Here is a 21301-nt window from a genome sequence, read left to right as displayed (position 1 = left end):
AGGGGAACCCTCTTGCACTGTTGGTGGGAATGCAAACTGGTGCAGCGACTCTGGAAAACAGTGTGGAGGGTCCTCAAAAAATTAAAAATAGACCTACCCTATGACCCAGCAATAGCACTGCTAGGAATTTACCTGAGGGATACAGGAGTGCCGATGCATAGGGGCACATGTACCCCAATGTTTATAGCAGAGCTTTCAACGATAGCCAAATCATGGAAAGAGCCTAAATGTCCATCGAGTGACGAATGGATAAAGATGTGGTTTATATATACAATGGAATACTACTTGGCAATGAGAAAGAATGAAATCGGGCCATTTGCAGCAACATGGATGGAAATGGAAGGTATTATGGAGTGAAATAAGTCAGTCAAAGACAGATACCATATGTCTTCACTCATATGGAGATCTTGAGACACTTAACAGAAGACCATGGGGGAGGGGAGGGGGGAAAAAATAGTTACAAACAGAGAGGGACGGAGCCCAACCATAAGAGACTCTTAGATACACAGAGAACAAACTGAGGGTTGATGGGGGTGGGAGGCAGGGGGGGGCGGAGAAAGTGGGTTGGGATGAGCACTGGGTGTTGTATGTAAGTGAGGAATCGCGGGAATCTACTCCCGAAGCCAAGAGCACATTGTCTACGCTGTATGTTAGCTACCTTGACAACAAAAAATAATTAGTTAATTAAAAATAAAAAATAAAAAAAATACACTGGCTTCCTAACTTCATATAAACAGGTTGCTTTATTTTCATAGAAGATTTATTGGTTTGCGTAATTCTAAAGCAAATGCATGTTCACCGAAGAATTTTTCATCCACAAATAAAGAGAGAAAATAAAAGTCACTTAGAATCCCACCGTCTGTAGATGATCACTGTTACTATTTTGGCGTTCCTCTACCTCTTTTCCATATTTTTCTTTCAAATTGGGAGTCCCCCTACCGTTAATTTCTGATCATTAATGTCTTCCAAATAACATAAGAGAAATGCCAGAATATAGAGAATGTGGGATTAGTATTCAAAAATCCCTTTGATTTCCAAGCGACATCCACCCATAAATCATTTAATTGAGCACCTGCTATGTGTGTGACACACTACTCCAAAAGTAGGAAGTAAATCCTTCTCTGAGTTCTCACACAAAGTGTTAAAAATTCTAGGGATTTGGGGGCGCCTGGGTGGCTCGGTTGGTTAAGCATCCGACTTCAGCTCAGGTCATGATCTCACCATTACTGAGTTTGAGCCCCGAGTCGGGCTCTCTACTGTCAGCGTGGAGCCAGCAAGGAGCCTGTTTCAGGTCTTTTGTCTCCCTCTCTCTCTGCCCCTCGCCCCTCTCTGTCTCAAAACTAAATAAAATATTTACAAACACCTTTTTCTAGGGATTTCGATAGAGAATGTGAAGCTCAGCCTAAGAAAGCCAACTTTTTTCTTTTTTTTTTTAAGTTCTACACCCAACGTGGGGCTTGAACTCACGACCCTGAAATCAAGAGTCACATGCTCTACCGACTGAGCCAGTCGGGTGCCCAGAAAGTGAACCTTTTAAAGTGACTAGATCTGGGGCACCTGGGTGTCTCACTCAGTTGAGCGTCCGACTCTTGATTTGGGCTTAGGTCATGATCCCAGCCAGGGTCTTGGGATCGTGCCCTGTGTTGGGCTCAGGGATGAACATGAAGCCTGCTTAAGATGCTCTCTCTCCTCTGTAAATTAAAAAAACAAAAACAAAAACAAAAAAACGTGACTGGACCTGTATCAACTGGTTAAAAAAAAAAAAGGCAGATTGTATTATAGTATTGATGAAACACAAACCATTGAAAGTGAGGTGTTTGGGTTTTTTTTTAAGTTATTTATTTTGAGAGAGGCAGAGAGAAAGGAACAATCCCAAGAAAGCTCCGGCACTGTAAGCGCAGAGCCCAATGCCGGGTTCAAACTCGCGAAACTGCGAGATCACGACCTGAGCCAATACCAAGAGTTGGTCACCCAAGGCGCCCCCAGCAGTCGGGTTTTTGTAAACAATAGCTTTCTTTCCCTCTATTACCAAAACGCAGACTCTCATCTAATAATAAAAATGCATACACGATGAAAATAAACATGTGTGAGATGGGGCTACAGGGTAAAGGCTGGAGATCGTCTCGACCCATAAACTCGTTCTGAGAAACATTCCCTGTGTTTTGAGCAATGACGTTAGTGAGTGTGGCCTCCTACAGTGGGGACTATTCAAAGGAGAGCACTTGTTTGCCTGTTGAATTCTGCTGTGTTTAAAGGAGGAAGATCAGTGTAATTACTTCACCAGCCACTGCTTACATATTTCCCAACAAGAGAATTCTGGCAAAACAGAATTACTGCTTGTCTACTTTAAATATATATAGGCAAAGGATGGGCCCACTGAAAGAATTCTTGCCATTTAAGTGTGCTCTCTCCAATGCCATTTTCATCCTGCATTTAAAGAATATTCTTTAAATATGGGATATTTAAACCCGTACTTATTTGCAAAGAGCAAATAAGCCTCTTTGCAGAATGAAAGCAGCACCCAGTGACATGCTCAAAAGCTTTCTGTCTCGGTCACCCCATCCCCCCCCTCCCCTGCTCCCCGCCCGGCTAATTACTGGGCCTGTTCCCCTGGCCTGCGACCGACTGTCAGAGGTTTCTCCGTGGGAGCAATCCGGGTCTAGCCCAGTGAGCTTCCTGGAATTCTAGAACACACTGGCTTTCCACTGGAGAACCCGCCGCCTCTGGCCAACTCAAAGGCTTGCCCCGGCTACCTTGTAAATACAACCTGAGAGGAGCCACTTTGAAGCTGGGAGCAAGGTGGTCAGCGAGCAAACCGGAGATAAAGCCGCTGGCAAAGCCTGGGCATCTTCCTGTCCCTCGAGGACCAGAGGCCAAAGCTGCTTCTGGAAGACCCTGGGGGCAGTTTAAGAACCCTCACCGTTTCTTATATAAGGAGGCTTTCAATGGATGGATAAATGGGATGCGCTGTGGGGCTGACGGTGTAGCAGGAGGGAAGTCCAAGGACTTTAAGCCCTTCTGGGGGCGCCTGGGTGGCACAGTCGGTTAAGCGTCTGACTTCGGCCCAGGTCATGATCTCGCGGGTCATGCGTTCGAGCCCCTCGTCGGGCTCTGTGCTGACAGCTCTGAGCCCGGAGCCTGCTTCAGATTAAGCGTCTGTCTCTGCCCCTCCCCCGCTCATACTCTGTCTGTCTGGCTCTCTTTCTCTCAAAAATAAAATAAAGATTAAAAAAAAAAAAAACAGTTAAAAAAAGGTAGCTGGAAGCCACACCTGCTGACCCGAGGTCCCTGTGCCCTGGCCAGGAGCTGGTCCCACAGTGTGGTCACGGCCCACGAACCACTGCACTGAGACCGGCTTTCCGCAGAATGCGCACCATGGGGTTGTTCAAGGCACTGACATTTCGCCGGAGGATAACTGGGTGTTATCGTACCCCCTATTTGGGAAGTGGCAGAAAGGGAGTGTCATCTGTACTGACAAGGAGAGAGTAAATACGGTCAAATGAAACCATGAAAAACCGATGCATTCGGCGTGGCGGCATGAGGATTTTTTCCTTCCTTTTTCGTTTTTCCCCCAAAGTCTTCAAGCACACACAAGTATTACTGTTATCATCCCAAAACATTTCGCTCTGTAACCGTCACCGCCCTCCATTTCCGAATTTTTTTCATCAATGCAACACCAACTCCTCCTTCCCACCCCCCACCCCCACCCCCAGGCCCTGGTAACAGCTAATCTGCCTTCTGTCTCTTTCAATTTGCCTGTTCCGGGTACCCCACAGAAATAGAAACACACAACACTTGTCCTTTCGCGTCTGGCTTATTTCACTTAGCATGACGTTTGCAAGGTTCATCCGTGTCGTGGCACGTGTCAGAATTTCATTCCTTCAAAGCCTGAATAATATTCCATTATACAGGGGCGCCTGGGTGGCTCAGTCGGTTAAGCGTCTTGACTCTTGATTTCAGCTCAGGTCACGATCAGCTCAGGTTCGTGGGATTGAACCCAGCGCCCGACATGCTGCGCGCGCGCGCTCTCTCTCTCAAAATAAATCCATAAATGCTTTAAAAAAAATTCCACTGTACATATATACCATGTTTCGGAGATCTGCGGATGGACATTTGGGTAGTTAAGTCTCTTGGCTCCCGTGAATAACGCTGCTGTACGAACCCCTGCCTTCATTTCTTTTGGGTATAGACCCTCGAAGTGGAGTTGCCGAATCATACGGGAATTCTAAATTTAAGTTTTTGGGCAACTTGCCAAGCTGTTTTCCACAGCGGCCGGACCACTGGTACATTCCCACCAGCCGTGCCCAAGGGTTCCAATCTCTCTACATCTTCTCTAACACTTGTTATCAGTGAAGAGGGATCTCCTTGTGGTTTTGATTTGCATTTACCCCATACTTAGTTTGACATCGACTATCTTTTCCTATGCTTATGGGCCATCGGCGCCCACTTCTTGGGTGAACTGTTCCTGCAAGTTCTTTGAGCATGTTCAAACCATCCGTTCCCCGTGTTAATCCAATAGAGGCTTCGCAATTTTTTTTCTTCCACTCGGTGGGGTGCCTTTTCATCCTCTCGATGGTGTCCTTGGGTACACAAAAGTTTTTAATCCACTTTATTTTTTAAAGAAGGTACACGATAAAATGCGTTAGCCTTATACGTCTTTTTAGACTTCTCTTGGGTGGGTACAGGAACAGGAACTGAGGGCCTCTCAATGAGGTGACAACTCGTTACTCCTCCCCCAACGTGGCTTCTCCCTGACACTTGTATGCTGAGAGTCGGAACTCACGCGGTGTGTGATAGGTAAGCCTTGTCGGGGCAGCAGGGATGGTGGGGACACGGAATCCTGTAGACTTTTTTTTTTTTAAGTTTATTTATTTATTTTGAGAGGAGGGGGAGAGCATGGGAGGGGCAGGGAGAGAGGGAGAGAGAGAGAATCCCAAGCAGGCTCCTCACTGTCAGTGCAGAGCCCGACGCAGGGCTCGATCCCACAAACCAGGAGATCATGATCTGAGCCGAAATCAAGAATCCGATGCTCAACCGACTGAGCCACCCAGGCGCCCCGGAATCCTATAGACTTTTAAGCTTCCCTAGTTCTACCAGGCAGGCACTTCATAAGCTATCCTTTCACTGGTTGGTTCCGGACTACACATCCTCAACCTTCCAAACCTCTCACACACGAGATACACGTGCAGAGTTGTTACCACGGAACGGACTGGGACATTTAAGGCATTGTTGTGAAAAGCAGCATCCAAGTTCAGTTCCACCCTGAAGAATCAAACTCTCCACAAGTCATTCCCACTGTTTCGCAATGGTACGCATCGCCTTTCTTGTATCTCTGCCCTTTGTTTCTTTTCCCCGTCCCCCCTTCTCCCCAACTCCCACCGGCAACATGGGGCTTCTAAACAACTACAGTAAAACCTTGGATTGCGAATAACTTGTTTTGCGGGTGTTCCGCAACGGAGCGAACACTTCTGATAAATTTTAACTTGATTAACGAGCGATGTCTTGCAATACGCGTAGTTACGTGATCACAAGTGAGCCAATGGTTCTTGACGTTCGCTTTGATACACAACTGCGCTGGATTACAAGCACGTTTCCAGAACAAACTGTGCTCAGAAACCAAGGTTTTACTGTTTATTTGTCACGTGGGATTTTATTTTCGCACGAATTCTGATGTATGGCCAATTTCTACAGACAGTGAGAAGAAGTAACACATACTCATTTTCTTCCAGGGAGGACCCTGAAACCATAGTCAAGTCCCCTGATACGGCTGTGCTTCAGTAGCTTCTGGGAATAAATGAAGTCTACGTTTCAGGACTATTCTGACGCCGAACGGTTGAATACCTTTGCGCCAAAGGGTAGAAACCCAGGGCGTGCCTGTAAATTGGGATTTCCTGCTCTACCGAGTAAGCATTTGTCACCAAAGGCATTCTCAATTCTAGATCACTGGTCTACCAAGCCATTGTTTCCTAAGTAGAATAAGATCTGAAACTTTTACTTTAAACTAGGAAATAGGTCTCCACTTCTGAATCAAGTCAGAAGGATATCGGAAGGAAGGCCTCCACCTTCCAAAACAGGCGCCCCTGTGTTTAACTTTTTGACTTTGAATTCTTTGTTAGAATGTTAGCTTGAAATGTCTTCATAGCACTATATGATACTCATTAAATTCATTCTCTGGGTGGCTCAGTCGGTTGAGCGCCTGACTTCGGCTCAGGTCATGACGTCACCGGTTGTGAGTTCGAGCCCCGCATCCGGCTCCCTGCTGTCCGCGAGGAGCCCGCCTAGGATCCTCTGTCCCCTCCCTCTCTGCAATTCCCCGCGTGCTCTCTCTCAAGAATAAGCAAAACATTTAAAAAATTGTTGTAATACAAGGGGTACCTGAGTGGCTCAGTCTCTTGAGCCTGTAGCTCTTGATTTTGGCTCAGGTCATGATCCATCCACAGGGTGGAACCTACTTAGAAGTGTCTCTCTCTCTCTCTCTCTCTCTCTCGCTCTCTCTCCCCCCCCCCCCGCCTATCTCCCCTGCTCATGCTCGCTCTCTAAGAAAAAAAATAATAAAATTAAAAAGAAATTTGTGTTCAGTAACTTTTATTCTTAGGAAATCCCTTTTTGTACTTACATCGTTAGGGAAATAAAACCCTCAACTCCTTTAGCCTACGTTCACATGCTCTACCTACAAAGCCACTTTGTTATGGGGGCGGGGGGGGGGTGGAAAAGGGAAAAGGAAAAGTAGCTCCTCTCTGCCACAATTCTTTTTTTTTTTTTTGATGTTTACTTATTTTTGAGGGAGGGAGAGACAGTGTGAGTGGGGGAAGGGCAGAGAGACAGAGGATCCGAAGTGCACTCTGTGCTGGCAAGCGGGGCTCAAACCCACGAACCAGGAGATCGTGACCTCAGCTGAGGTCACACACCTAACTGACTGAGCCCCACCCAGGTGCCCCTTCTCTGCCACAGTTGGAACACTTTATTGAAAGCTTGCTAAGCCCCGGGTGCTGTGCTAAATTCAACTACCGGTGTTAACAACTCACTGAACTCTTCCAATAATCCTAGGAGGTGGAAAATACGATCATTACTCAGATTTTTATCAGTGAGAAAAGGGAGACTGAGCGTGACTGGGTAACTTGACCAAAGGAGTGTTAACAGTCAATGGGGTAGGCCGAATCCTACGATGCCCCCTAAGATTCCTGCCCGCGGTCTACTTGCCCTGTATAAACCCCTCCCCTTGAATGTAAGTGGAACCTGTGAGGATTAGGAGGTGGCACTCCCCTGATTCCATGAGTAATAAATTGACTTGGAGTTGATCAAAAGGGAGATGATCTTAGGTGGGCCTGACCTAATCAGGTGATCCCTAGAAGAGGGACTGGGCCCTTCCTGGAGAGTGAATCACCTGCTGGCTTTTTATTTTTTACTTATTTTTTTATTTTAATTTTTTAGAGAGAGAGAGAGAGAGTGTGCAAGCAGGGGAGAGGGGCAGAGGGGGAGAATCTCAAGCAGGCTCCGTGCCGTGGAGCCCGAGGCGGGGTCCATCCCACGAGCCTGGGATCATGCGACCTGAGCCGAACTCAAGAGTTGGACGTTCAACCGACAGAGCTGCCCAGGTGCCCCCTCCTGCTGGCTTTTTAAAGAAAATTTTTTAACGTTTTATTTTATTTTTTAAGAGACAGGGAGGGACACAGCACGAGCCGGGGAGGGGCGGAGAGAGAGGGAGACACAGAACCCGAAGCAGGCTCCGGGCTCCGAGCTGTCAGCACAGAGCCCGACGCGAGGCTCGAACTCGTGGACTGCGAGATCATGACCTGAGCCGAAGTCGGACACTCAACCGACTGGGCCACCTAGGCGCCCCCCTGCTGGCTTTTTAGAAGCAGAATGCCATGCTAATAAAGGCCCACACGGCTAGGACCTGAAGGCATCCTCTATGAGCTGCCAGCCAGCCCCATTTGCAGCTGACAGCCAGCAAGAAAACAGGACCAGTCAGTCCTACAACCACAAGGAACCGAACTGCACCAACCTGAAGGAGCTTGGAGAAGGCCCCTGAGCTTCCAGGTGATAATGCCTCTGCCAACACCTGTGGGACTGGGAGGAAAGACTCCAGCTGGGCCCTGCCCGGGTTTCTGACCCAGAGAAACTCTGAAATAAGTTATTTTGAGCTGCTCGCTTTGGGACAAGATGCTGTGCAGCAACAGAAAACTAATACGGTCAGGATTCCAAGCAGCGCCCTTTAACGCTGACGACCAGGCCCTTAACCGCTAGGGGACTCACTGAGGCAGCTTCACCAATCCCTAAGCATTTTTAACTCTTCAAAAAGAACGGGGACTTGGGGCGCCTGGGTGGCACAGTCGGTTAAGCGTCCGACTTCAGCCAGGTCACGGTCTCGCGGTCCGTGAGTTCGAGCCCCGCGTCGGGCTCTGGGCTGATGGCTCAGAGCCTGGAGCCTGTTTCCGATTCTGTGTCTCCCTCTCTCTCTGCCCCTCCCCCGTTCATGCTCTGTCTCTCTCTGTCCCGAAAATAAATAAACGTTGAAAAAAAAAAATTAAAAAAAAAAAAAAAAAAAGAACGGGGACTTGAGGCGCCTGGGTGGCTCAGTCGGTTAAGCGTCCAACTTCGGCTCAGGTCATGATCTCACGGCTCGTGAGTTCGAGCCCCGCGTCGGGCTCTGTGCTGACAGCTCAGAGCCTGGAGTCTGCTTCAGATTCTGTGTCTCCCTCTCTGTCTCTCTGACCCTCCCCCGTTCATGCTCTGTCTCTCTCTGTCTCAAAAGTAAATAAACGTTAAAAAAAATTAAAAAAAAAAACAAAACAAAAAGAAACAAAAAGAACGGGGACATAAGTTTCGATTGAACAGTAATGGTTATGATCTTTGTCTGTTTTGATGGCCTTCTCAAGTTTCAGACGTGTTTTGATCCTAGTCTCGTGCAGACAGACATTTTTTGATTCATTAAAGAGCTACAAATACAATACGGTATTAGGTAAATTGTGAAAAAAAACCAAGCAGGACGGAAAACATAAGATTTTATTTACCAGGAACACCTTGTTGGAGCAGGCTCAGCCTTTCTAAGGGCTCCAGGCTGTGGTACTTAACAAATATTTTCCTTTTGACTCCGTGGCGTGATCTACAAGATCTGTCATCTGGTGCCTCCAAGGAGATGACAGCACATTACCTCTTTTAAGAGGGCCCAACTGAAACTTCACTGACCAGAAGAAGCCAGTGAATTTTTTGGCTGGAGTGATATCCATGCAGATAGAATCTCCAGAAATCAAACACTGGTAAAAATCCACTTCAAGAGAATCTCGGGGCGCCCGGGGGGCTCGGTCAGTTGAGCGTCCGACTTTTGATTTCAGCTCAGGCCATGATCCCAGAGTCATGGGATCGAGCCCCACATCGGGCTCCGCACTGAGCATGGAACCTGCTTCGGATTCTCCCTCTCCCTCTGCCCCTCCCCGGCTCACAGGCGGTCGCCCGTGCTCTCTTTCAAAGAAAAACATAAATAACAAATAGAAAAATAAAGAGAATCCGTCTAAAAGCAAGTGAACTGGATGCATCACGCTACTCAGAACTCCAAGTATATGTTGGCCGACCATATACAGGAAGGTTTGATTCTGGCCCTAAGATCATAAAAAGAAAAAAGAAAACTAACCCAGTTTTCCAGAGTTTATTGCTTCCTTTTGGAAAAGCTTCTGCTACACATCTGGAAGTGATTTTCTAACACACTAGCTCCAATGAGTCATCTACAATATTAAGCAATGATTCCATAGGGTGAACCCTGATCATATTTTTCCATTAAGTGGCATCCACTGAGGTCAATGAAAGGCAAAGGCTAACCCAGTCTTGGAGAACCGCACCCTCCCCAGCCCCATTTTATATTGTGGAGAACGTGGGTTTTAAGAGGTGCAGGAATGCAATTTATCTCCCAGCACTAATGCAGGACTCCTTCTACTGGTTTCCTTCCACTGGTCATGTGCAGAAGATGAATCCAAAGGCTGCTTGGGCGGGGGGGGGGGGGGGGGGGGGGGGCAAGCCTAAGTAAAGCTGGCAGGAACACCATTATGAGGCCATGTACAAACACAGAGCAGTCAGAAACGCAGGGGGTCGGGATGGAGGGGGGTGGTGGAGTCCCTGGACAAAAGAAGAAGACAATCTATGCTACCCAGAGTTCAGCAGCTCAAGACTCTTCACTTGGCCAGCAAGGATTTCCCCAAGGAACATTCTAGAAAGGACTGCCAATTCACCCCTTGCTCTTTTGGCCACATCCTAATATACCGACTCCAACCATCAACTTTTAACCCATATCATATTGGTTTCCTAATATTTAAAACTTCTAGCATTGATGTTTACAAGTATAATTCCAGTGCATTCCCCAAGTGTCTTCGGACACTTGGACTTCTTTCAGGTTCCAATGAAGGAATGAGTCATGTTCCTCCAGAGGCTAAGGAGCCACTTAGAGAGGCTATTTTAAATCTTTCAGGTGACAAGGGTATTATTTAGTTCCCAGAAACAGTAATTGACTAACTGGCTTCCTCGGGGCTGAAGGAGTTAATGCAACTTCCCAGAGCCATTCTTCTCTTCCAGGCACCAAAACAATTTGATTTTAAGTGGCACAGGAGCTAGAAAAACCTAAACCATTAAATCCTACCTTCCAAAAGATATAAATCAGTGGGTGTTCATTTGCATTACAAAAGGATCCCAATCAAGTTTATTCAAAAATCAGATTCTCCTAATATATGCTAAATGATTTGATTTGCACGTGGGCTTCAGAGCAAACACAGCTGTCCTGAGTCGGATGAGCAGGTACCTTTTCGCCTCGATTTTGGTGCTTCAAGACCCATTTCAGAGATGCCATGCCCTCCGGGGTCACACAGTGTGAGGTCGACCTTAACATTTGTGACTCCTACTCCCCGATTCTAATGATAAAATTGCTTTGCTTTTTACCCAGCACTTTTCATCCGAAGCCTTCAAAGTGTTCAAATCCACATTTGCTAGTCTTCATAATTATGCCAAACAGGCTGGCACGAGAGCTGGCAGTGGAAACCTTCCAGAACTACCGGGGATGTGAAGAAAAATATTAGGACCACTGACAGGCAGAAAACTAAATGGTCCACAGAAACACAAAGGCCTACATTCAAGTTTATTTCTTACAAAACGCAAAATACAAGATTTCGTGAGTCTCACTTTTTAAAAAATAGACCATCTTTTTTTCAAGCAGATTTAGGTTCAAAGCAAAAGGGAGCAGAAAGTACAGAGAGTTCCGTTCCCATATACCGCCCTGCGCGCGCACACACACACACACACACACACACACACACACACACTGCTCTCCCATTATCAACATCCCACACCAGAGAGGTACACTTGTTACCATCCATGACCCTATACTGACCCATCATCATCACCCAAGGTCCACAGTTCAAACCACGGTTTTAGCAAATACACAACGGCATGCATCTACGTTCAAGTGTCATACAGAACAGTTTCACTGCCTCGAAAATCCTGTGCTCTGCCTATTCGTGCCTCCCACCGTCCTACTTTTTTAAGTTATGAAGAAGAAATACTCAAAACCCAGTTTAAATACAACACATCGATGTTTACATATGTTTTATAGGATGACCAGAGTGGGGGCGGGAAGAAGTAATGGGGAAGAAGACCCAAGGAGAGAAGGCACGAGAAAGAAATTAACTCGGGGATGTGCATGCTGGTGGAAGAAGAAAAGCACACTGTACAGAGCGAAAAAAGACCCGGTTCACCAAGCTGCGCACCGTAATCTAATTATCTTAAATGTCAGAGGCGAGACCTTCCATTTCGGAGCTCCTGATTTATCAGTAATTCTCCCATCCATTTGTTCTGAAAGCCACAAGAAGTCTACGATTATTTTTTAATGAAAGAACAAAGATACGGCATGTGCAAAATCAGGAGCACTGCAACCAGAAATCTCTGCAGCGTCAATGCACGTCGCCTATTAATTAGCTTTACTCGAAATTTAAGTCCCTCTAGTGATTAATATTATTAATGGCAGCAAAGGGGGAGAAAAGTCAAGGTAGGCATTTCTGCCTCTCAAAGTTTATTTTAAAAAATAGGAAACAGGGGCACCTGGGTGGCTCAGTCGCTTAAGCATCTGACTCTTGGTGTCAGCTCAGGTCATAATCCCATGGGTCCATGGGATCGAGCCCCACATTGGGCTCTGGGATGACAGTAGGGGAGCCTGCTTGGGATTCTCTCTCTCCTCTTTCTGCCGCTCCCCTGCTCTCTCTCTCAAAATAAATAAACTGAAAAAAAATTTTTAAGTAAAAAATAGGAGATCTATAAACAGATCCCACGAGTCACATGTAAGTATAGAACACATAAATTCAGCAAGCCTGAAAGGGAAGTATGAAACTTGTCTGGAATTGTACTTTTTCTGATTATAAAACTAATACATGCTCCATACAAAAGAAATGAACATTTTCAACACAGAAAACAAATCAAGAATAAAACGGACTCATGGTCCCACCATCCAGAAATATGTACTGTTAATATTATAGATACACATGCACACTTATAAATATACACACTCTCTCACGCCCACCTTGAGAATGCTTTCTTTGAATATAATATTTATTTAGTGCTTGTGATGTTCCAGACGTTTTTCTACGTGCTTTATTGTGTTATTTTACTCAGTCCTTACAACCACCTTGTGAGGTCAGAACTATCGCTGCCTCCATTCTACAGATGAGGAAGCAGAGGCACAGAGTGACGAAGCAACTAACTGCACACGTGTCGCGTAATGCTCTATTTTACGAAAATACGATCATGCTTTTTCACCACCTCAGCGTTTTTCCACGTCAGTAATAAATACAGATGTCGCCTTAATGACCGCATGGCTTGCCGGTGTTTAGATGTACCTTGGCCCAACCCTTTACTCTTGAACACTTGGGGTGTTTCAATTTGGGGGCGGGTTGTTGGTTTTGCTATTAGGACCCACGGCGGTTGTTATCGTTATTTCCACTTGCCTAACAAGCACAAGAAACCTCCACAAAGTTCAGTCGTGTGCCCAAGGCAACGCAGATGGTCAGAGGAATTGCTGGGCCCTTCCGGCACTCTTGACTACCATGCATTAGCTCTCTTCACTCTCTGCCAGCTCCTTATGGCACTTACATTCTAATGGACAGAAAAAGTGGTCAACAACTATAGTTATGGGACAGAAGGAAATCAATTCCCTCTAAAACCAAAGAACTAGTGTGGGAGGATGGAGAAATGCCCCCCCACCCACCCCAAGATCTGCCCCCATCCCAATCCCTGGAACCCGCAGATGTCAAAGGGGGCCTTACACAAGTGATTGAGTCAAGGGTCTTGAGGTGAGTTGATCATTCCGGATTACCGGGGTGGACCCTAAAAGCCATCACCAGTGACTTTTTTTTTTTTTTTTTTAGTGTTTATTTCCGAAAGAGACAAAATGCTCCAAACGGGGGAGGGGGGCTGAGTGTGTGGTGGGGGGAGATGGCCATCGGACCTAAACCCTGCAGGACAGATAGAAGTCCCTTGAGCAGCGAAGGGGCTGGAAGGGCAGTCCAGGAAGAAAAATCAGCGTGCACAAAGGCATGGAGGTGAGAAAGGGGGGCAGCGCGTTTGGGGAGCAGCAAGGGTCTGGCATGGCCAATGTTCAGACCGTAGTCGACGGGATGCGGTGGGGGAAGAGAATTCAAAGGTGGGATGGGCCCCACTGGTGCACAGGAAGGGGCGTGAAGGCCCACTAGGAAATCTAGGTGCTTGTTTATAGTGTAACGTGGAGCCAAAGCAGACAGAGGTAGCATTTTTCTGGGTTTGAGGATTTTGTGATTCTCTTCCCTCACGCTCTCCGGAGCGGCGGCAGAATGGTGGTCGAGACAATAGCGGTTTTTGCTTACTGTCAAAATGAATCCACTCTGACGCGTTATACCACCGGGGACATGTGGACGAAATCCTGCTTAGATGATTTCTCCGGGGAGGGGCCGAGAAATATGGCGATGGGATAAGGCTTCCTCGAGTCCACCCGCTGTCGACTGGAAGGATGTTCCTGCTCCCCAAGGCACCCACTCTGAAATGTACCTGGTTGCGCTGAAATACACGTGGCCTCTACCTAATAATTACCCCAACCGAGCAGAATCCTCCATTAAGGTAAGCTACAGGGACTTTGTCCTGTGGAAGGTTTCCCTTTTGGAAGCTCTACTGAGCCAAAGGCCACCCTTTCCCAGCTCAACTCAGCAGAAAAAAAAAAAAAAAGTGATGCAAACTGGGCTCTGTATCTATAACTACACCATTTCTGGGTTTTTTTTTTTTTTATTGTAGTATTTCCTAAACCCTCCACTTCTTTTAGTTGGAACTAAACCCAAAGCCAGGACATTTTCGGGGACACCCTGGCCAGATGTGTAGCTCCACGACACGTCCTTGGCATCCAAGGCCATTGGATTTCCAGAAAAGGCACCCAGCCATCACTAGCTCAGGCCTCTGGAATTTTCCACCCTTGGCTAAAGAAAAGGTTAAAAAAAATAAACATGGCTCTGTCCCACGGAGAGCACTTTGTGGCCAAACACGGAGGAGAAGAGGAAGGAAGAGGTGAGAAACAGATGAGAAAGGGAGAGTGGAAGCGTGGCCACCATGGAATGAGGTTCCCCACAGCATGGTGGAAGGGAGCAGCAAAGGGCCGGCTGCGGGACGGCTCTGGAGCTGCGGCCGGACCAGGGAGCCAGACCCATGCGCTTTACCGGAAAGGCGGCAGGGCATCCTCCACCCCCGGTACCTTGCCCTAAGATATAATCCCTTAGCAAGAAATCATTGGAAACAGATTCTCTGCTTCGGTTCAAGCAACTGTTCTAAAGGCATTTCCCGTGAGATTTTAGCATGACCTGAGGCAGGCAAGTATCTATCTTTTCTCTCGGCTAAGGCAGTTATCTTCCACAGCTCAGCATGCCTTTCTCTCGGTCTCTGTCTCTCCAGCTCCCTCTCCGGCAACATGCTTGGTTTCTAGCTCCTTCTAGCATACACCAGAGTCCCAGATGTTCCAGAGTGCTAAGGCATCGGCTGTGTCACGAAGCTCACTGATCGAATGCACGCTGAGGTTCAGGTGAGGGCCAGTAAAACAAAGGAAAACCCCTGAAGCAGAAAAGTAGTCAATCAGTAAAATAATACGAAACAAAATAAAAGAAGCCAGGCTGAAGGGAAAAGGGCCTTTAATTTGGAGAAAACACCAGTTTCTAAAGAAGATTTAAACAGGACTACCGTTTAATACTCTTCCATATTTTACAGATTGGTATAGAAGTGTATGGAACACATTAGAGAAAACAATTTAAGATCATGCTACCGAGAACATCTGAATGTTTTCATTGAGACGGCTGATAAGGAAAATTAGAATTGTTTCCCTACTAAGGGGGGCGGGGAATGTAACTAGAGAAAGTAAGGACAGTTAACGCATATTTTGTCTCTACAGATTTTTAAACAAAATCGGCGTTGGGGCCGGGGGGGGGGGGGCTGTTTCCCCAACCTTTTACATCCTTTTCAAAGCACTACAGCCAGGTCAGTTAGCCAAGGGCCTGAAAAAAGGCCAGGCCTCAGAGAAATATAGCCGTGGCCAATTAGAGTTGATGTAAAAATAGAAAATGCAACCCCCATGTGTGATAGAGCGCTTCTTCAGAGCAGTGAATCTCTCTGCCACCAGCTCCTCACGGATATTCTACCTGACGGTGTGAGAAGGGCCACTGCAAAACGCCATCAGCCAGTGAGTTTTTGTGGTCTGTCTCTAAGATGGCAGCGACTAGATTCGGTGAAGAGAGGAAGTTTCGATTTATCTCTCAGTTGAAATCATCACGAAACCAGAAGGAAACCAGAGAGATTTTCCAGTCCTCTCTGTTTCTCCAATCATGTGTTTTAGAAACCCATTTCTGGAAAAGGGTCCTGCAATTACCTTGGATATGCAGGCAGGCCATGCCTGGTCTAGCTTGACCTTCAGGAGGAGTGAAGTGTCTCTCACACAGGACACATGAGAAGTGTCTTGGGGGTGGTCAGCCAAAGAGTTATTCTCTGTGATTGAAATCATCTCTTTCTCTTTTAAACACACACACACACACACACACACACACACCTCACTACTCTTCTCTTTAGCTGGGGGTGGAAAATTCCATAGGCCTAAGCTGGCTAAGTGCCTAAGTGTCTGGCCAGCCTGTATCCTGAAACACCTCAAGTCTGAGAGCGGTGCCCACTTACAAGAACTCCAGACTGAGGGAGTCTTGTGTGGGAAAAAAATCTTTTTTAATTATGAAGAATTTAAGAAAACATCCAAATTGAAATCGCAGACGGCAGACCTGTATTGCTTTCTTTCAGCCAAAATTCTCAAAAGGGATTGTACTTCCTCATTTGAATTCTGCGAAGACGTCTGCACCTGGCTCACAGTTTACCAATCTAGCAGATCTCCCACGTTCTCCACATGGAACCTCAACCTCCAGCAAGACCCGTGGGGTAGGCAGAATAATGGCTTCCCCAAGAGGTCCAACATCCTAATCCTTGGAACGCATGTCTTTGTCACTTTACACGGCAAAGGGGACTTTGCAGACGTGATGAAGGATTTTGAGCTGGGGAAGCCATCTTGGATTATCCAGGCAGGACCCATGTAATCATAAGGGTGCTTCTAAGTGAGAGACGGAGGCGGGAGAGTCAGGATCAGAGAAGGAGAGGCCAGAGTGACAGGATGTCAAAAAGACTCGACCAGCCATTGCCGGCCGAAAGATGGAGGAAGGGGCCGTGAGCCAAAGAACGCAGGCAGCCTCTAGAAGCTAGAAAAGGCCAGGTAATGGATTCTCCCCTAGAGCCTCCAGACGAAGTGAAGCCTTGCTGACTTTCTGATTATAGGACTTCTGACCTCCAGAACTGTGAGAATAAACTCGCGTTTTGAGCCACTACATTTGTGGCAATTTGTCACAGCAGCCATAGGAAATGAAGACGGCCGTGCGTCTAGTCCAAACGTTGGCAGGGCCACTGGCTGGGCCGCCTCATCCTGGACACTCTGCCTCTCCTCAATTCTCTAAGCAGACACTCAGCCCTTCAGTCCACTGGTCCCACCGTGCTCAGCTCTAGCTGTTTTAGGGTCACAGGGAAGGGAGGACAGTCCTCCCCAGGACCAGCAGGAAGACCAGAACTCACTTCTAGAGCAACTGGGCAACTGGCTGGAAAGCCAAGGCAGGGGCTCAGATACAGGGGATGGGGTAAGTCAAGGACACCATGACCGGGACAGTGACATAAAGAGGACAAGGAAGAAGACAAAACCCAGGGACCAGGAAATGAGTTTTAAATACAGGGCAGAAGCGGGGTGCCTAGGTGGCTCAGTTGAGCGTTGGACTTCAGCTCGGTTATTACCTCGCGGTTCATGAGCTCGAGCCCCGCGTGGGGCTCTGTACTGACAGCTCAGAGCCTGGAGCCTGCTTTGGATTCTGTGTCTCCGTCTCTCTCTTCCCCTCCCCCATTCACACTCTGTCTCTCTCTCTCAAAAACATTAAAAAATTTTTTTAACTTGAAAGAAAGAAAGAAAGAAAGAAAGAGGGCAGAAGCAGCAGCCCGTAGGAGTTGAGGCCTATCCAGAACCTGAAGTCTGGATTTGAGAATCCTCTGATGTCCCCTGCTTAGGCCCAGGCTGGTCTGAGCCTGGAACGGTGCTGAGCCAGCAGTGGACAGCAGAGCAGGAGTCAGGAGGAAAGGAAGGAGGGAGGGAGAGAGGAAGGAGGGAGGGAGAGAGGAAGGAGGGAGGGAGAGAGGAAGGAAGGAGGGAGGGAGAGAGGGAGGGAGGCAGGGAGAGAGGGCCAGGCTTCAGTTGCAGAACCAAAGTGAGGAGCCTTACGGAATTCTCTCCTGGCTCTCCTGGTGGGCATTCTGCCAGAACGTTCATTTGCAAGCGGGAAGACAGAAGCAAAATTCCTCCAGAGGCAGTCACGGCGGTCACTGGTAGTGGACAGTGGAGAAGCTCTTCTCCCGTGGGGTCAGCTTAGCGAGGAGAGCCTTCTCTGCTCCACAAGCCATAGAGCATCATGGAAACACTCTTCTGGGCAGAGGGAGAGCGATTGGACCCTAGGAGCTTTTTTTCTTTTTAAGGTTTATTTATTTTGAGAGAGAGTGTGTATGTGATGGGGGAAGGGGCACAGAGAGGAGAGAGAATCCCAAGCAGGTTCTGTGCCATCAGTGCAGAGCCCGACCTGGGGCTTGATCCCATGAACCGTGAGATCATGACCTGAGCCTAAATCAAGAGCCGGACGGACGCTTAACGGACTGAACCACCCAGGCGCCCCCCCCCCCCCGGCCCCTCCCCACCACCCAGGAGCTTTTAATAATGATGCAGTTCAATTTTTGCAACAGTTGATTCAGCGCCCTCCTGGACTGAAGTTACTTCTTGGTGGTTAAGTTAGGCACTTTACAAGGTGGTATTCCCTCCTTCAGGTCTCTAGGAAACCATTTAACGCAGTGAAGCATTAGAAACTTGTTAACCTACGAAAATAAACTGGTTATGCCAATAGCACTCTTCCATGCACACAAGGAGCATGGACACCGGGTCCTGCAAGGCGTAAAAAGCTGGCCGTTTCGCAAGTGGGAAAACTAAGCTACTAATATCAAAGGCATGGAGAGACATACATATGTTATTTTTGGGCAGCGCTAACCCGTCCAAAAAAAAAAATCATAAAACAGTTCCATGAATATGATCCCAGGTACCTCTGCAGAGCCAGTGTTCTGGAGATTTTTTTTTTCCATATAGTTATTCAAATAGCAAAGAACGGAAGAACGGCCAATTGCAAACGGTTCTCAAAATCCTTAGGCTTACTTTGGCAAGGAAAAATCTATACGGAGCTTGCCCACATTTTTCAATCACAACCCCACCCCTCTTTTTTTGTTTTTGTCCTCACCTCCTCCTTTCCCACTACGGAGACCTAAGCTCGCTCAGAAACAAACACTGCTTCCCAGGAGGAGATCAGCACCTAAACCACACAAAAAGAGCTTCCACAGCCTGATTTATGGGAGAATTCAGCCCAGAAGCTAGTGCTTCCTTACCTGATTACACCAAAGGAGTCAAGACACCTGGAGTTCATTACCTGTTCTGTCATTTACTCCACAGGGATCGCCTGGGGCGCCTGGGTGGGGGGACTCAGTCGGTTAAGCCTCCGACTTTGGCTCTGGTCACGATCTCGTGGTTCGTGCGTTCGAGCCCCGCGTGGGGCTCGCTCCTGTCTGGGAAGAGCCCACTTCAGACTCTCTGGCCCCTCCCTTTCTGCCCCTCCCCCGCTGTCCCCCCTCTCTCTCCAAAATAAATAAAACGTCAAAAAATACATATTTAAATACGGACGGCCTACAGCCTGTCTCCCTTTCCCCCACTTACACAACAGGGGTGGCCAAACTGTGGTGTATGTTTAATAGTGACCTGTAAGAACACGCGAAGTCATGGGCATGAGAACATTTTGAACTCTTGGTAAGCCTGGGGCTGTTAAAATACGAGGTCTCGGCATCGGCTAGAAAGCATTATCATACAAATGCATTTTCCCCGGCCTCCCGACACACCTCACTGAAAGACTTCAAATAAAGATGTTCTGTCTCAGAGGCACTTCTTAGAATATTCCGACATTTCTCAGCAGCTTGAATCATATACGATCCGACAGAAGCTGTCAAGAAACGCAAAAATACAACTTCCCGCGAACGGGCAATGAAAAAAAAGGTGAAGCACAATTGCAGGAAATCATTAAGAGCAAATTTAGGCCTGATTGTTCGAGGTCGTGCACAGACAATAGATAAACCACATGTCACTGGAACAGCTGCCGTCTTTTCCATCCCATCGACTGTGCTGGAACCTGCGCGCGCCATTCCTAATAGAACTTACCCTGCTACCACGAAACCAAAGTAGCTGAATACAAAGTACATTCATTTCTTTTCAAGTTTTTATTTATTCAAGGAATCTCGACACCCAACACGGGGCTTGAACTCATGACCCCGAGATTGGGAGTTGCACGCTCTTCCGACTGAGTCAGCCAGGCACCCCTGAAGTACATTAATTTCTTAGGAGACACTGAGGCTTCAACATGTTTCCACTAAAATACACATATCCAAAATAGATCTTTAAAAAGGCTCTTAAACTCGAATTTCAGGGCACCCGGTGGCTCAGTCGGTTGAGCATCCGACTTCAGCTCAGGTCATGATCTCGCGGTTTGCGGGTTCAAGCCCCACATCGGGCTTTGCTGACAGCTCAGAGCCTGGAGCCTGCTTCAGACTCTGTGTCTCCCTCTCTGTCCCTTCGCTGCTCACGCTGTCTCTACCTCTCAGAATAGATACATATTTTTAAAAAATCAAATTTCAATATTCACTTACGTTTTTAAAAAACGGACATTAAAAACTAATTAAAAATTAAAAAATTTAAAAAGTGAAGATTAATGAGTGAAAGGGGTGTCAATAAAGTATTGAGAGGGAAAGGAAAGAGTACTGAAGTTCTCTTTTTCCATACAGAGCTCAACTCTCCTCTCCCCATCCGTCTGCGTAAACCACTCTGAACGCACTGTCATAAAGGTCTGTGCTTCTCCCAAAGCCCTCGCACACAAGTTCCAGAGTTCCCCAGAGGGGAGCACCATCTCCCCAGGCACAGGCCGGGGTGCTCCTCCCTACTAGACGACTAGCCCTCCCACTCACTCATCAGACTAGTCTAGTCTGAAGGCAAGAATTGCCAAACACCCAGAGCCCCCGCACGCATCCACTGGGCTCTTCAATACGACCAAATCCAACTGGGAACAGATATTGCCAAGAATCTAATGGAGAGAGGTCTACCAGTTTACCGTTCCAGGAGGGGGAGGAGTCTCGGCTGAGCCATGCAGCTTACCTTTGGGGGCACCATTTGGAGCAAGGAAGTTAAAAAAAACAAAAGCCGGGGTCCACGCTTCCCATCTGCCGGTTTACTTTTGTCCGGTGACCTGTGATACACAAAAGCCTCGTGGCCCGCCGTAAAGCCTGGGAATATTAATGAGAGCCAAAAGCACTGGGCAGAGCCCCGGGGCAAGCCCTGCTCTTAAACGCTTCGTAAGTGACGACTCCTTTAAGCCTTTCAACAAGCCCACCAGAGGGGTCATCAAGCGGCGAGAAAGCTAAGTAACTGACCCAAGATCACCCAGCTGGTAAGCAGCTGAGCTGAACTCTGAACCTGGGCAGTGTCCTCCCAGATCCCACTCGCAATCATTGTGCTCTGACAAGCCCTGGGTTCCAGGCAATGGAGCTCAATGAGACTGGCCCCTTGCCCCAGCGACTGATCTGAGAGCTTCCAGGGTGGAGCCTTGCACGAATCAAAAAGGCT

General features: G+C 47.5%; 1 protein-coding gene and 1 non-coding gene across 4 annotated transcripts in view; both read right to left on the bottom strand.

Annotated features, from left to right (window-relative positions):
- Positions 1–21301, bottom strand: part of DOCK11 (dedicator of cytokinesis 11) — a 199123-nt gene that overhangs the window by 167727 nt on the left and 10095 nt on the right. The gene's annotated exons all lie outside the window — the stretch shown is intronic.
- Positions 1443–1515, bottom strand: TRNAK-CUU (transfer RNA lysine (anticodon CUU)). Its single transcript has one exon. It is a non-coding gene; the product is annotated as a tRNA-Lys (tRNA).

The sequence above is a fragment of the Lynx rufus genome, unplaced genomic scaffold (assembly GCF_022079265.1).
Source record: "Lynx rufus isolate CCGP_SWC_20201006 ecotype Redwood Valley unplaced genomic scaffold, mLynRuf1.p SCAF_19, whole genome shotgun sequence".
Classification (NCBI taxonomy): Eukaryota; Metazoa; Chordata; class Mammalia; order Carnivora; family Felidae; genus Lynx; species Lynx rufus.
This window is presented reverse-complemented; position numbering and strand designations above follow the sequence as displayed.